Raw genomic sequence first — 15,439 nt, 5'->3', positions numbered from 1 at the left:
GGATTGTCCCCCCAATACCAGAATGGTATTGGGGTGACGATTCCATGATCCTAGACATGTTACATGGCCATGTTCGGAGTTACCATTGTGAAGCTACATATAGGTATTGACCTATATGTAGTTCCCGTGTGTAATGGTGTCCCCGTACTCACAAAGTCTGGGAAATTTGCCCTGAACAATGTGGGGGCACCTTGGCTAGTGCCAGGGTGCCGTCACACTAAGTAACTTTGCACCTAACCTTCACTAAGTGAGGGTTACACATATAGGTGACTTATAAGTTACTTAAGTGCAGTGTAAAATGGCTGTGAAATAACGTGGACGTTATTTCACTCAGGCTGCAGTGGCAGTCCCCCATAGGGATCTCCTGGAACCTCAATACCCTGCGTACCTAGGTACCATATACTAGGGAATTATAAGGGTGTTCCAGTGTGCCAATCAGAATTTGTAAAATGAGTCACTAGCATGCAGTGACAATTTTAAAAGCACAGAGAGCTTAAACACTGAGGTTCTGGTTAGCAGAGCCTCAGTGATTCAGTTAGGCACCACACAGGGAACACAAACAGGGCACACTTTATGAGCACTGGGGTCCTGGCTAGTAGGATCCCAGTGACACAGGCAAAAACAAACATACGTACAGTGAAAATAGGGGTAACATGCCAGGCAAGATGGTACTTTCCTACACATCACACTCTATGCCACTCTACGCAACTCCACTCTACCCTGCACCTCTCCACTCTAAGCCACTTCACCCTACTGTGAAACAATCTACTTTGTGCCACTGCATTTTATGCCACTGCACTGTACTCTGCACCTCTCTACTCTATGCAAATGCACTCGACTCTGAAACAATCTATTCTATGCCACTGCACTCTACACCACTCTGACCACTGCACTCTAGTTCAATGCACTCTACGCCACTGCACGCTGACACTCTACTCTGCAACACTGCACTGGCTGCCGCTATACTCTACACCACCCTACTCTGTACTACTACATTCTGCACAATACACTCTATTCCACTGCACTATATGCCACTCTACTCTGCCCCATGCCACTCTATGCCACTGCACTCTACGCCAGTGAACTCTAAACAACTGCACTGTATGCCACTGCCCATTACTCTGCACCTCTGTACTCTATGCCACTGTACTCTGTACTACTGCACTCTATGCCACTGCATTCTATGCCTCTGCACTGTGCATCACGGCACTCTACGCCACTGCACTCTAGGCACTATACTCTACTCTGCACTGCACCACTCTACAATACTCCACTCTGCACCACTCTATGCCACTGCACTCTATGCCACGTGGGTCTACTCTGCAGTCTATGACACTGCACCACTCTGCATTACTGCACTCTATGCCACTCTATTGCCTGACACTTACTCCACTGCACCCTATGCTACTCTACCCCATGCCACTGCACTCTGCGCCAATGCACTCAAATCAATTGCACTGTACGCCACTGCCCTCTACTCTGCACCACTGGGCTCTATGCCACTGCTCCTATGCCACTCTACTCTACTCCACACCACTATACCCCTAACTTTTAGCCATGAACAGAAGCCACTCTGGTGTATAACGTGGCTAAAACACATTGGTAAAGCCAATAACTCTTGCGTAGACAAGACCTATTGGCTTTGCCAGTGTTTGTTAGTACTATGAGGTACCAAGGTTCCTGAAAGAACTGTGAATGTGTAAGTCCTTATTTTAAAGATGCATTTGACGCCTTGTCAGGGGTAGTAAGCACTATATAAATACAATTACATCATAATATAGGCTGCTACAAAATGCGCAAACATATTTCGGTTAAATAAAAAAAGTGTTTCTCAAATACAGATTTGAATAATATACCGTTTATACCTAGAACTAAAATTTTTATAACACTCCATCAAAACCACACACTCCACAGCTCACCTTGGAACACCATTACAGTACCACTCTAAAAGAAAATATCTTTGCCATCGGAAAGCTTCAAGTGACTCCTTTGAATCAAGTCAATGCAGGTTTTCAAGCCCCTTTGCATTTGCAGATTTACCAGTTGGGCACATTTGCATTTCTTTAGGGAAGGAGACACCCTGGCAAGAAGGCCTTTTCTTATCTGTCAGCCCCCTCCTTCCTCAGAGCACAGGAGGCCTTTAAATGCAGCTGGGGAAACTGATCTGCCCGTGATTTCGCACTGCCGTCCATTGTCCTTTCGGTGAAAGGCTAAAATTCCGGACAAATGCTGTCCATTAAGCCTTTCATCACGGACAACAGACGGCAGGGCGAAATTACTGGCAGTCCGTGAAATTTACGGATGGGTGGTCACCCTGAACCAACTTCTGAACTCTGTTATGTGTATTGATTTGCTGTGTCATTTTGTAAAGCGCTTCGCAAATGTGACACCTTTCACGCTGACTGAACTGCACTACTCTATATGGTTGACCATGAACGATAGCTCAGTAGAATGAATATGGATGTTGTTTCTCTGAGGGAGTAAACAAATGCTACTTCATGCTGCTCTTGCCCAGTGAGGCTGAAATAAAAACAAAACAAAACGGGCCGGGGTTATGTATACCTAGGCTCAGTGCTTGAAATGGGCCGTTAATGAGTACCTGCACTTTTTTATTTCGAGAGGGAGAGTACCTGCAATTTCTTGGGAAAAACTTAATATTTTTAATTAGAGAGTACCAGCACTTCTCAAAAACAAGCAGGTACTCTGGCACAAAGCACCCGCACTTCTATTTTTCCATTTCAAGCACTGCCTAGGCTGCAGAACGTGTCAGAGGGAAGGGAGGTATGCCCCTATTACTTTCACAGTTGAAGAACTTTTTATGTTTTCTGTGAGATTGCTCGTCTTTTCCGGTCAGATGTGAGGAGCTGACTAACACATGCAGGAGCTGTGGTGGAGCTTGGTGTATATGTATGCAGTGGAATTTGCATAGCGAAACCATAACTGGGAAGTAACATATTGCTGAACATGAAGTTTCAGCCCTGAGATATGATGCATGCCCTTCAGCAAGAGACAGGATACTCAAGAATGACACAAGTAGGAGGTTGGAGATTTGGCTCTGATACATTCTGCCACAATTGTTTTCACAAGAATAGTTAATTAATACATTAACGAAAAGCTGAGCATTTAAAACTGAACATAAAACAAAGCTCAAGTGGTGTAACACTGACATTATCCAGTGTTAGTCTGTGGTTTCTAAGTACAACGCAATGCAAGTCTGTGTTGCTGGTTTTCCGAGAACTTTGCAAAGAGACCTTGCCTTCCATTTACTTCTGTGCTCATGTTTCAGATCTCAGTCAGTGAAAACAAACAGTATCTAAAATTGGTAGCCCAGTCTAGCAAACGGCGTGCTTAATTCAGCTCAAACTCAGCAGGATTTGGAATTTACCACCGAGTACTAGGAAAAGACAATTTAGAGTCCTACCTAAAAAGGTCAAAAGTAGCAGGAAATTACTCAAGGGCTAGCACACTTGCTCTTTGTATTTGCTAAGGTTCCATGGCTCAAACCACTAATAACTCCCACATGTCAGTGTGTGTAGGCTTTCTCTGTGACAGTATTGTGTGTCTGTAGGTTACACAAACAATTGAAGTCTATTGACTTATTTGGGAACGGTGGTTGTTTTTGGTGGAAGAAATAGTCTATGTACCCATAATGTTGAGACGGTTATACAACAGTCACTATCTCTTATATCGTGGCACAGCCACCATTGGATATCAACAGCTACTTATGTCTTTTGTCTGGTGTTAAGGTTTTTTGGTGCAACTCTTTGTCAGATCTCCTGCATAGATTTATTCCTTCTGCTGTTTTATTTGTTTTCTATCTTTCAACACTTGATCAACTGTGTAGTTTCAGTCTTTTGTGTTTCGGCTAAGTGCTACAAATGATCCTTGGAAGATGCCCTCAGATGTCCCCTAAATCCACCCTCTAACCATCAGTGCTAAATTCACACCACTCTTTCTAAGTGATGGTATCATCTTGTGAATTTATTGAAACTTTCAAGCTCTTGAGGAAGGTCCATCTCCATGTTTTGTTAAAACTCACTTTCACATGTATTTATATTTTTCCTGCTTTGGTACACTCAGTTCCATTACGGAACAATTCCTTTGCACAGGCAGCAGAGTTAACAGCCATGTCCTCGTGACTCATCCTCTGCATGCTCAAGGCACATTCAAGCCATAATAGTATGAGGAGGTGTTGTTGCAACCTGTAAATACTCACTTTAGATCCAATTCTCAGAAACGTTTTGTGCACCAAAGCTGCAATTTAGCATATATTTGTAATCAGCAAATGAGAGATCCTGAGGTGTAAAATCCAGACCTACGGTCAGTTTTACTAATTAATTTCATGTGAGATGGCTCTCCTCATGCGTGTTCAAAATCATGGGTGATTTGTTTGACTCCCCTGACTGCAGTAAAGGGACAGTGATCCAATAAGCGTGCATTCTTGGAGTGCAATTATTTATTCACAAGTAAATATGTTTTGCACCTGGGAGTAGTTTGTGTTTAAGGACCTTGTTTTAAAAAAAATATTCCCGTAGGCCTACAAGCCCTTTAGTTATATATAGGGCCACTGGAATTATGTGGCAGAAAGGACCAACATATGCAGCAGGGTTGACCAATTAATGTGGCAAAAAAAATCTAGTTATGCGTTTACAATGCCAATAGCTCTAGCTCAAGTAAATGTGAGACCTATGGCATTGCAAATGCTTGTTATCTCCTGCATTCCACATATTGCTTGAAAGGACAGGCTGTGAGCCATCTGCTGCGCACACTCAGCTGCTGTCTGAGGCAGAAGGTGTACTTTGCATGACACTTCTCCTGCAGGCCCATAAATATACAGATAGGCAAATATTTCAAACCTGTGGAAGGAAGATATTGGGAAGTCTTTCCCTTCGCATTCTGACACTTCCTCTAATTGCTTTAATTATGTGCACATTGTCCTATGTAATTAACACCCGTTGTGAGATAACACCAGTTTTGAGCTAGATTTAATGCCATATGGGTTTGGTTTTAGTGCAGTAGGTTGTTTTTTTTTTGTTTTTTTTAACCGATTTACAAAGACTGGCAAAGCCATTTGTTTTGAGTTCGCATTGTGCGGCTGAGACCAATCGAGTTTGCAAATGTTTGTTTTCTTTTGGTGTTCATGCTTATCCAGTAGTTTAAACTCAACAAATGTTCTTCTCTGGCGAATCGCCTGTCCCAGAAAGTTTTTTTTTTAATTATTAAACAACAGGGGACCGCGGGGCAAAAATGTAGACCGCAGGAGTTGCTGACAGGGAGGGAACAGACTGTCAGTGTGGAGCGAGGCTCTCCTAGATACAATACCGGTTCTGAATGTATAACCAAGTACCACAGTAATTAAAACCTTTATATTATTAACATACCCGATTGTTACTCTCAGTATCAGCAACATTCATTCAGCAACTTTCAACACTTTCACTACCTACACTTGGACCTTTGCTTAACAAAGATCTTTCAAAAATTCCAGAATCTCGTCATCAACCACCACACGAAGTGCAGCTGATCCAAGAAACGAGCGTAGAACCTAATTTCCTCCAGTGTGTATCGAGAAAAACCTTCATAATTAAATAAGGGTATATTGTGTAGTCCTGTGAATGATAGGGCGAGTACGAACACGGAGTTGACGGAGAAGAATGCAGAAGACTGTGGCGCAGAAAGTGCTGAACGTCCAATTCACGCGAAGCGTATATTGTTTTGTTGGGGGAAGGGTTTGCCATGTGTTCAATGCATTCTGGGCAACAGGAGGATTTCAGAATCTGTCGCGCTGCACGGACGTGCTATCGTAAGAACGTCGCTCAAGGAAAACAAAAGCAGGCGCGTCCACGTCACAGCTTTTTTCATTTTATCTAGGAGTATTTTCTTGTCCCTGACCAGCGTGGAAACTGGACACCTAGTGACGGCCTGTGGTATTGCACCCCTGGTGTAGCGAAAAGAGTGTGGTGCCTGGCTGACTTCACGAGGGTCCCCTAGTGACGACCCGGGGTTTTCACACGAGAACATAATGCATTTTGGGGTATAAGATAGCCACTGAAAGGGTAAACAGGCATTTGCAATGCAACGGGTCTCGCATTTGCGAGACGTTAGAGCTATTGCGTTGTAAACTCCTAACCGGACGTTTCTTGCCACACAAATTAAAAGAAAAAAAAGCGCAATCAAATGCAGCGCGATCGTGCTATGTAAAAAGCAGCACGATCGTGCTGAAATTGAAAACAGAAAAACAGAGCGCGATCGCGCTGCGTGGAAAATAAAAGAATAAAGTAGTCCAGAAACCATGTTGAAAACATGGAGCCTCATATGTTTTCAGTAGTTTACCAGTGCTATTTAGGTGGGCTATAACACTGGAAAAGGCATGATGTATGCATGCCTTTCATGAATTAAAGCAAGCGGATTTTAAAAGGAAAGCCCACAAACCAATGACGTGACATGGGCGTGGTTAGAAGCCCAAAGAGAGATACTGCAGGGGACACACCGCGTTGCATTCGCCCCTAAAAATACTGTTCCGGTTAGGGTGACCACCAGGCATGGAGGCAAATTCTGGATAGGACTGTAAAAAATTCAGATCATAGGGTCAAAAGTATGGACAAAAAAAACTTAAGTGATTAAGAGAAATAACTCCGGGGGGAGGGGGGGAGGGGGAATAATACTATCCACTACTCAATTCTCTTCTTATGCACTCATTCACTCCAATGGTAAATCTTAATAAAGGAATATCTAAAATTAATATTTAATAAATAATCCCATACACAATACAAATATAAAACAATTATTTAAAAATCTAGTGTGCCCCACAGGGGACAGCTATACAGTCTCTAGTCTAAAACAAATAAATTGGGAGACAAAATACAAGACACCCTCCCTAGTCTATCATCTCTTGCTGTCCCAATTTTGGTATGCAATGGCCAATTGATTCATGCACTGAATTTCTCATCTATTTTTGGCCAGTTCCAATAAGTCCAGCAATCCACCTTGCCTCAACGCGTTTCGGTGTCTTTTACAGTCTTTTCACCACCTTCCTCGGAATGATTTTATATTCCACCAACACATTCATTTCATGTCTGTACAAGAATATAAGATAACCAAATATAATACATAGATTCTAAAATTCTACAATTCCCCATTACGTTAGGAGCCCCTCTGAAAAACCTAAGTCCCTCAGCCATATCCTCCCAATTTTACCTGGGCGATACTTAAAAACTCACCAACATTACCCCATTAGGTGGTCATCATTATACCACACCACTCACCTGCATCCATAATGAATCATATAAGCATCAGAGCTCAGTAATAATCACCAAATCGTATCTTCATCCAGAGGGTGCTTATTGTTTCTATATTGTCCAAAGATGGATCACTTCTATATGAGCAGAGCAAATGAATAGACAGTTATAGTCATATCAAGGGGATCCTGCCGTCCTACAGATCCCCAATGTATATTTTTTATTCTCACCCGTGGTTCACCATCCGCATGCAGGGCACATCTCTCACCCCAAAATATAGTGTTTGTGAAAACAATTAATATCATATGGTGCTTACGGGAATCATTTAATCCATAATCCAACACCAAGTATTGTCGTCAGATATTACCATGTGTTCAAATAATTTTTCAACTCCATGTGAATGTTTAAAATGACCACACTTTCTAATTTTCTTAAACCGGGAATCTATATTTTTCCAATTACTAATGGCAACACCTTCTAATAACGACAGCAAGAAACAACTGTCCCCCTGGTAAGCACACAAATATTTCATATTGCATTACCACCACATCAATCCATTTTGCTTTATACATAAACATTTCTATATCACTTGTGTATCAACTATGACGGAATGTAGATTCCCGGTTGAAGAAAATTAGAAAGTGTAGTTATTTCGAGAGATAGAGAAATTAATCTTATTCCTGTTTTTCACTGATAGGTCTGAGACTGAAAGCCAAATTTATGGCACAGTGCTCATTTTAAACATTCATATGGAGTTGAAGAATTAGTGGAACATATGGTAAGATCTTAGGACAATACTTGGTGATGGATTATGGATTAAATGGTTCCTGTAAGCACCATATGTTTTTACAAACACTATAATTTGGGGTGAGAGATGAGCCCCGCATGTGGATGGTGAACCACGGATGAGAAGAAAAAAATATACATTGGGGATCTGTAGGACGGCAGGGTCCCCTTGATATGACTATGCCTGTCTATTAATTTGTTCTGCCCTCATAGAAGTGATCCATCTTTGGACAATAGAGAAGTAAGAAACACTCTCTGGATGAGAATACAATTTGGTGATTATTAATGAACTCTGATGCTTGTATGATTCATTATGGATGCAGGTGAGTGATGTGGTATAATGATGACAATATGTTTGTTTGGGCCGATTTCAGTGAGCACTGACTTGATTGATTGCTCACACTGGGTGCTTTTATGTGATGTTTTAATAAAGGGACAAGGGAGCTATCCCAATGGGATAATGTTGGTGAGTTTTTTAATATTGTCCAGGTATAATTGGGAGGATACGGATGAGGGATTTTGCTTTTTAGAGGACTCCTAAAGTAACGGGGATTGTAGAGTTTTAGAATCTATGTGTTTTATTTGGTTATCTTTTATTCTTGTACAGACAAGAAATGAATGTGTTGGGAGAATATAAAATCATCCAGAGGAAGGTGGTGAAAGAACTGTGAAAGTCCACCGAAACGCATAGACGCAAGCTAGATTGCTGGACCCATTGGAAATGGTCAAAAATAGATGAGAAATTGGGTGCACAAATCACTTGGCCATTGCATACCAAAATTGGGACAGCAAGAGATGATAGACTAGGAAGGGTGTCTTCTGTTTTGTCTCCCGATGTATTTGTTTTAGACTAGAGACTGTATAGCGGTCCCCTGTGGGGCCCGCTAGATTTTTAAATAATTGTTTTATATTTGTATCGTGTTTGGGATTATTTATTAAATATTGATTTTGGATATTCCTTTATTAAGATTGATCACTGGAGTGAATGAGTGCATGAGAGGAGAATTGAGTGGTGGATAGTAATATTTTCCCCCAGAGGGTTATTTCTCGTAATCACTGTGAGATGGTGCCCTTTTCCCTTGGGTGGATACGCTACATGGGGCCCTCTCTCTCCTTTCTTGGAGCAAAAAGAGATTCAGGACAAGAATAAAAACTCAGGACAAGAATTCAAGAACAAACGTCCCTTATCAGTGCATTTATGTACTCTTTTTTAAATAGCACTATTTATTCTCTCTGGTCTTTTTGTGATTGTCTCCTGGTATGCTACATTTATGTGTCAAATTAGGTCCTTGTTCATTAGTAAATTAATGCCCTACAGCAGTGTCAAGGCCATCACCCCTACCCAAATCTTCCTAATTTTTCTTGGAGAGAAGGAAACAACAACATTTTGATTATGTTTCTAAACATTTTAAAACCCATGGCAAACGGTTTGGGAAACATTAAGGTAAGTAATCTTGTGCTAGTTTAAACAAGTTGAACAAAAAACATCTGGCTCACCTCAACCTTCAATGGACTCCCATGGACTTTCACCCTAAAAAAATTTAATAAAGCAGAGCAGATGGTGTGGGCGACAGTCTCACACCTAATGTCAGGATGTGAGGTACCCACAACTTGTCTGTAGTCTCACAGCACTAGAGTGTACGTCCAGGACTTTAAATCTATCTCAGAGCTGGGAGGCCGGACTACCAATGAAAGATAATAAAAGAGGAGGATGAAATCACGATCAAATGGGACATCCACGGCAACGTATTCAACATTTGGTGCTAAGAGCTGGATAAATAAGAGAAGAACAAGGTGGGACAATACCTAAAATCAGTCAAGATGGGTTTACCAAGACTACTGGAAGGCATTGCGTATCTGGGGAGTTGTCTCTGCAGACAGGAAAGAAACAGAAGCACAGTATCAAGTAGTTGAACAAGCAGGACCAACCCACCCAGGCAAACTCTTCTGGTGCAATTGGCCGCTGTTTGTGCTTGTGAAGGGTGAGCAGGGGCCAGTTCCCTTGCAAGGTCATGCAAGGCAATTGCCCGCTCTGCCCATGTCTTAAAATAGTATTGCAATTGAGCAAAAGCCAAACCAGTGATCTGGCTTATCCCTTTGTCAAGTACACATAGAATCATCAAAATATTTGGGATGTAAATTGCATAAACAAAATGTAATTAGTGTTTCTTTTTAAATATGGTATTGTTTTCCCCTTTAAATACAATCAGACCTCAGATTGAACTGGGAACCAGTTAGCTTTCGATATCTAGGGATTAATATCTGCCACTTCCCCACTGATTTGCAGGATAGAAATCTCGGCAGAGCATCACGGTCCCTCTGAGCCCAGTTTGCTTTTTGGTCTTCTCTTCTACTTTCTGTAGTGGGACACATGGCACTAGCAAAGGTGGTGTGCTACCCCGATTATTGTATTATTTTGCAAAACTTCCCCTGCTCATCGTTCATTCCTTCTTCAGACATGCCACACATCAGTTATGGTCTCTGGGGCGCCGTCGGGTAGCTATTTTCACTCCAAAGCTTCCAGTGACTGCGGGTGGGTTAGGCCTTCCAGAATTAGAATGCTATTATTTAGCTGCACAGGTTCAACGGGTGGCTCGCTGGCTGTCTGCCTGCACCCCTGCATGAGATGGGGTTTATCCGTAAAGACTTCAACGAGGGTTAACAGCACTACTCATTGTTTCCTACTGACCATTCTATGGAACACCATCTGGGGTTGTCATGCACAGCTTTCTCTTGCCTTGCTAGAACCTGTAATCTAACTGACATGAAGAAACTCTGTGCTCCTGCACTACCTTTACTAGGCCTTTCCACTCACACAGAATGGCTGTGCTCAGACCAACTCTGTCAGTGGCATGCTACAGGCGTCTTAAAATTGGGGGACTTGTTTCTGGATAGCGAGCTACTAGATTTCTAACTCTTCACCCGGGTCAACTCCTTACCTACAAACACCTTAAACAATCATTAAATGCCCTATATTATGTCTGCCACCGAGCAGTAACTCTACATGAGGTGTGCCAGAAGTTCTACTCCATAGGGACTGGCTGCAAACTGATAAGATCGGTGTACAGACCTTTCTTGTAACATGGAAATCACTCTAGGGCTTCTCATCATACTACCTGTGAGATTGATGTGACCAAACTTCTGCAAGATATAGAATGGACTAAAATAGTGGACTTTCCCCACAGCTGCCACCTTAAGTACATTTATGGAGCTTCCGTGGGGATGCATTCTGCCCGTTGCTTGCCATTGGCTTTGTGGTTTGTAACTCACATTTTGTTGCTTTCAATTTGCTGGCTTTATTTGTTTTAGGCTATGCAGCTTGAGTTCGTCCCTTCCCTAGCCCAAACCTTATTAACAGTATCCTTCCGAGTGCTCCCTTTCTGTAAACAGGCCGGTAAATCTTGTTCTTATCTCATCACATTTGCTGTGCATTCAAAGAACAAGGTGAAATGTCAGGCTCTGTCTTCGATGGGAACGTGGTGTTTACTTTTCTTTCTCTGACTTCAAAATGAGAGGATTTATGCAACAATCTTGTTGGATACTGGGGGTAGGAAAGAGTTTTTTTTCTATCTCATGACAACATTTAAATGAAATGTGCAAGGATTTCAGAATATATCATAATTGGGAATACATCTGAAGCACATTTTTGTTAATTCAGAACTGTGCTGGAAACAAATACCTTAATATGATTGAAACAAATCATTACATTAGGTGATGCACTTTCCACACATCATCGCCTGTGCACTGAATAGTTTTATTTGAAAAACTGTCTGCGCAAATATAATGGTCATTTCAATTGAAAACGCGTTGTCTGTAATGGAAGTGTGCTACTACACCATGCATACTCCACTCCACTCCCAACTGTGCACCACTCCACTTTACACCACTCCATGCTACTGCACTCTGGGACACTGCACTCTTCTACACTCCACTCTATGCCACTTCACACTATGCCTCTCTACTCTATTCTATGCCAATGCACTTCATGCCTCTCTACGCCACTGCACTCTGAGCCTCTTCACACTATACCACTTCAGTCTAGGTCACACCAATCTACTCCGCACAACTCCAGTTTATGCCACTCTGCAAGACTGCACGCCACTGTACTTTATGCCAATACACTCTATACTTGTGCATTTTACTCTACTCAATGCCCCTGCACTCTATATCAACACACTGCATGTCACTTTAATCTACCCTGCACCACTGCACTCTGTGCCACAGCACTCTACAGCACTCTACTCTATGCCATCACACTCTATGTCGCTCTACGCAATTGCACTCTACCCTGCACCTCTCACTCTACACCACTTCACTCTACTGTGAACAATCTACTTTACACCACTGGACTATTCGTCACTGGACTCTATGCCAGTGCACTCTACCCTGCACCTCTCCACTCTATGCCACTGAACTCTACTCTGAAACAATTTTCTCTACTCACTGCTCTATGCCACTCTGCACCACTGCACTCTAAATCACTGTACTCTACTTCAATGCACTCTACACCAATGCACTCTAAACAACTGCACTATATGCTACTGCACTCTACACCACTATACTCTACCCCACTGCTCTCTGTCACTCCACTCCACTATACACCACTGCACTCTGACACTCTACTCTGCAACACTGCACTCTCCACCACTGTACTCTATACCACTCTACTCTGGACTACTGCATTCTGCACCAATATACTCTAAGCCACTCTACTCTGCACAGCTCCACTCTACACCACTGCACTCTACAGAACTATGCTCAACTCTGCACTGCACCACTCTACACTACTCCATTCTGCACCACTCTATGCCACTGCACTCTATGCCACTTGAGTCTACTCTGCACTCTATGCCAGTGCACCACTCCATCCTACTGCACTCTGTTGTATGTCACTACATTCCACTGCATTATAGGCCACTCTACTCTGCCCCACAATACTCTATGCCACTGAACTCTGAACCACTAGACTATACGCCAATTCACTCTAAGCAACTGCACTGTACGCCACTGCACCCTACTCTGCGCCACTGTACTCTACGCCACTACTCTCTATGCCTCTCTACTCCACTCTACCCCACTGGACTGACACTCTACTCTGCAACACTGCACTCTCCGCCACTGTACTCTACACCACTCTACTCTGTACTACTGCATTCTATGCCAATACACTCTATGCCACTGCACTCTATGCCATTCTACTCTGCATCACTCCACTTTACGCCACTGCACTCTACAGCACAATACTCTACTTTGCACTGCACCGCTCTACGCCACTGCACTCTATGCCACTCAAGTCTACTCTTAACTCTATGTCACTGCACTATACACCACTCTATTCCACTGCAATCTCTGCCACTCTGTTGTACATCACTCTACTCTATGCAGCTGCACTCTATTTCACTCTAATCCATGCCTCTGCATTTTGACACTACATTGTTCCCACTGAATTCTCTGCCACTGCATTCAATGCCACTTCTCTCTACACGACTATGTTCTGCAACACTCTACACCAATGCACTCACACCATTCAACTCTACTGCATATCACCCCACTATATGCCACTCTATGCGACTCCACAGTATGTCACTCCTAAACACGACACTCTCTTCCACAACACTCTACTCCACTCTTTGCCATTCCATTCTGCGACACTCCACACCACTCTCCTCTATGCCACTAACTTTTAGCCATGCTGAACAGCAGCCACTCTGGTGTATAACATGACTGAAACATATTGGCAAAGCCAATAACTCTTGCACAGATGAGACCTATTGGCTTTGCCAATGTTTGTTAGTACTATGAGGTGCTGAGGTCCCTGAAAACATTGTGAATGTATAAGTCCTTATTTTAAACATGCATTACACACAACATAATATAGGCTGCTACAAAATGCCCAAATACCTTTAGGTTAAATAAAAAAGTCCTTCTGAAATACAGATTACAATAATATACAGATTATACCAAGTGCAAATATTTTTTATAACTATCCATTAAAACTACACACTCCACAGCTCAGCTTGAAACAACCTTACAGTACCTCGCTAAAAGAAAATAACTTTGCCACCAGAAAGCTAGAAGTGACTCCTTCGATTAAAGTCAATACAGGTTTCCAAGCGCCTTTACATTTGCAGATTTATCAATTGCGCACATTTACATTTGTTTTTTAGAAGGAGACACCCTGGCATGAAGGCCTGTTTCTTATCTGTCTGCCCCTCCCTCAGGATCAGAGCACATGAGATTCTCTGCCTTTCAATCTAGCTGGGGGAAATTAATTCTCCTAATTACATTTGTCCTTTAGCTGAAAGGCTAAAATTACGAACAAATGCTGTCCGTTAAGCCTTTCATCATGGACAACGGACAGTAGGGTAAATTACTGGCAGTCTGTGACAATTACGAATGGATTGTCACCCTAGTTTCTTTTCAATCTAAACCACTTGGGGGAAGGAGTTGGATACTTAAAGCATTAGGGCCCATATTTATACTTTTTGACTCAAACCAGCGCTGGCTTGCGTCAAACAATTTACCACCGGCTAACGCCATTCCTATGCGGCATGCGGGCGCCATGTTTAAGGATTGACGTTAGCCGGTGCTGCAGGCTGGTCAGAGTAAAACAAAATGACTCAAAGCAGGCAGCGCCGGCGTAGGGGAAAATGGGGGTTGTGTGTCAAAAAATGGTGCAAGTCAGGTTTGAGTCAAAAATCATGGCTCAAACCGGACTTGCGCCATTTTTTGGCGCACAACCCCCACTGAAATGACTCCCATCTTAGCAAAGGCAGGAGTCATGCCCCCTTGCCCAATGGCCATGCCCAGGGGACTTTTGTCCACTGGGCATGGCCATTGGGCACAGTGGCATGTAGGGGGGGGGGCAAAATAGGCCCCCCTATGCCACTTTAAAAAAAAAAAAAATGATACTTACCTGTACTTACCCGGGATGGGTACCCCCATCCATGGGTGTCCTTCAGGGGTGGGCGAGGGTGGCAGGGGGTGTCCCTGGGGGCAGGGAAGGGAACCTGTGGACTGCTTCCATGGTCAGAGATCATGGAAGTGAGCCCACAGGTCCCTTAACGCCTGCCCTCACCCAGGCGTTAAAAAACGGCACACATCAGGCAGGTCCTCCTGTGCGTCAAAATGACAGAGGAGTATAAATAAGGCGCACAGGCCTCAAAGTCATTTTTTGGGCGGGAACGCCTAGCTTGCATGTCATTAATGTAAGGCAGTTTCCTGCATCCAAAAAATGACGCACATGGAGGAATTTTGACGTCCGCGGGGTCCGGCGTCAAAGTATAAATATGGGGCAAGGTTTGCACTGAATGTGCGTCATCATTTTTGACACACATTCGGCGCAAACAGAGTATAAATATGCCCCTAGATTTATTATTCCCAATCCAAAATAAACCATTTTGGAGAAGGTGTTGGAC

This window comes from Pleurodeles waltl, chromosome 4_2, assembly GCF_031143425.1.
Source record: "Pleurodeles waltl isolate 20211129_DDA chromosome 4_2, aPleWal1.hap1.20221129, whole genome shotgun sequence".
Classification (NCBI taxonomy): domain Eukaryota; kingdom Metazoa; phylum Chordata; class Amphibia; order Caudata; family Salamandridae; genus Pleurodeles; species Pleurodeles waltl.
Note: the sequence above shows the minus strand (reverse complement) of the source record.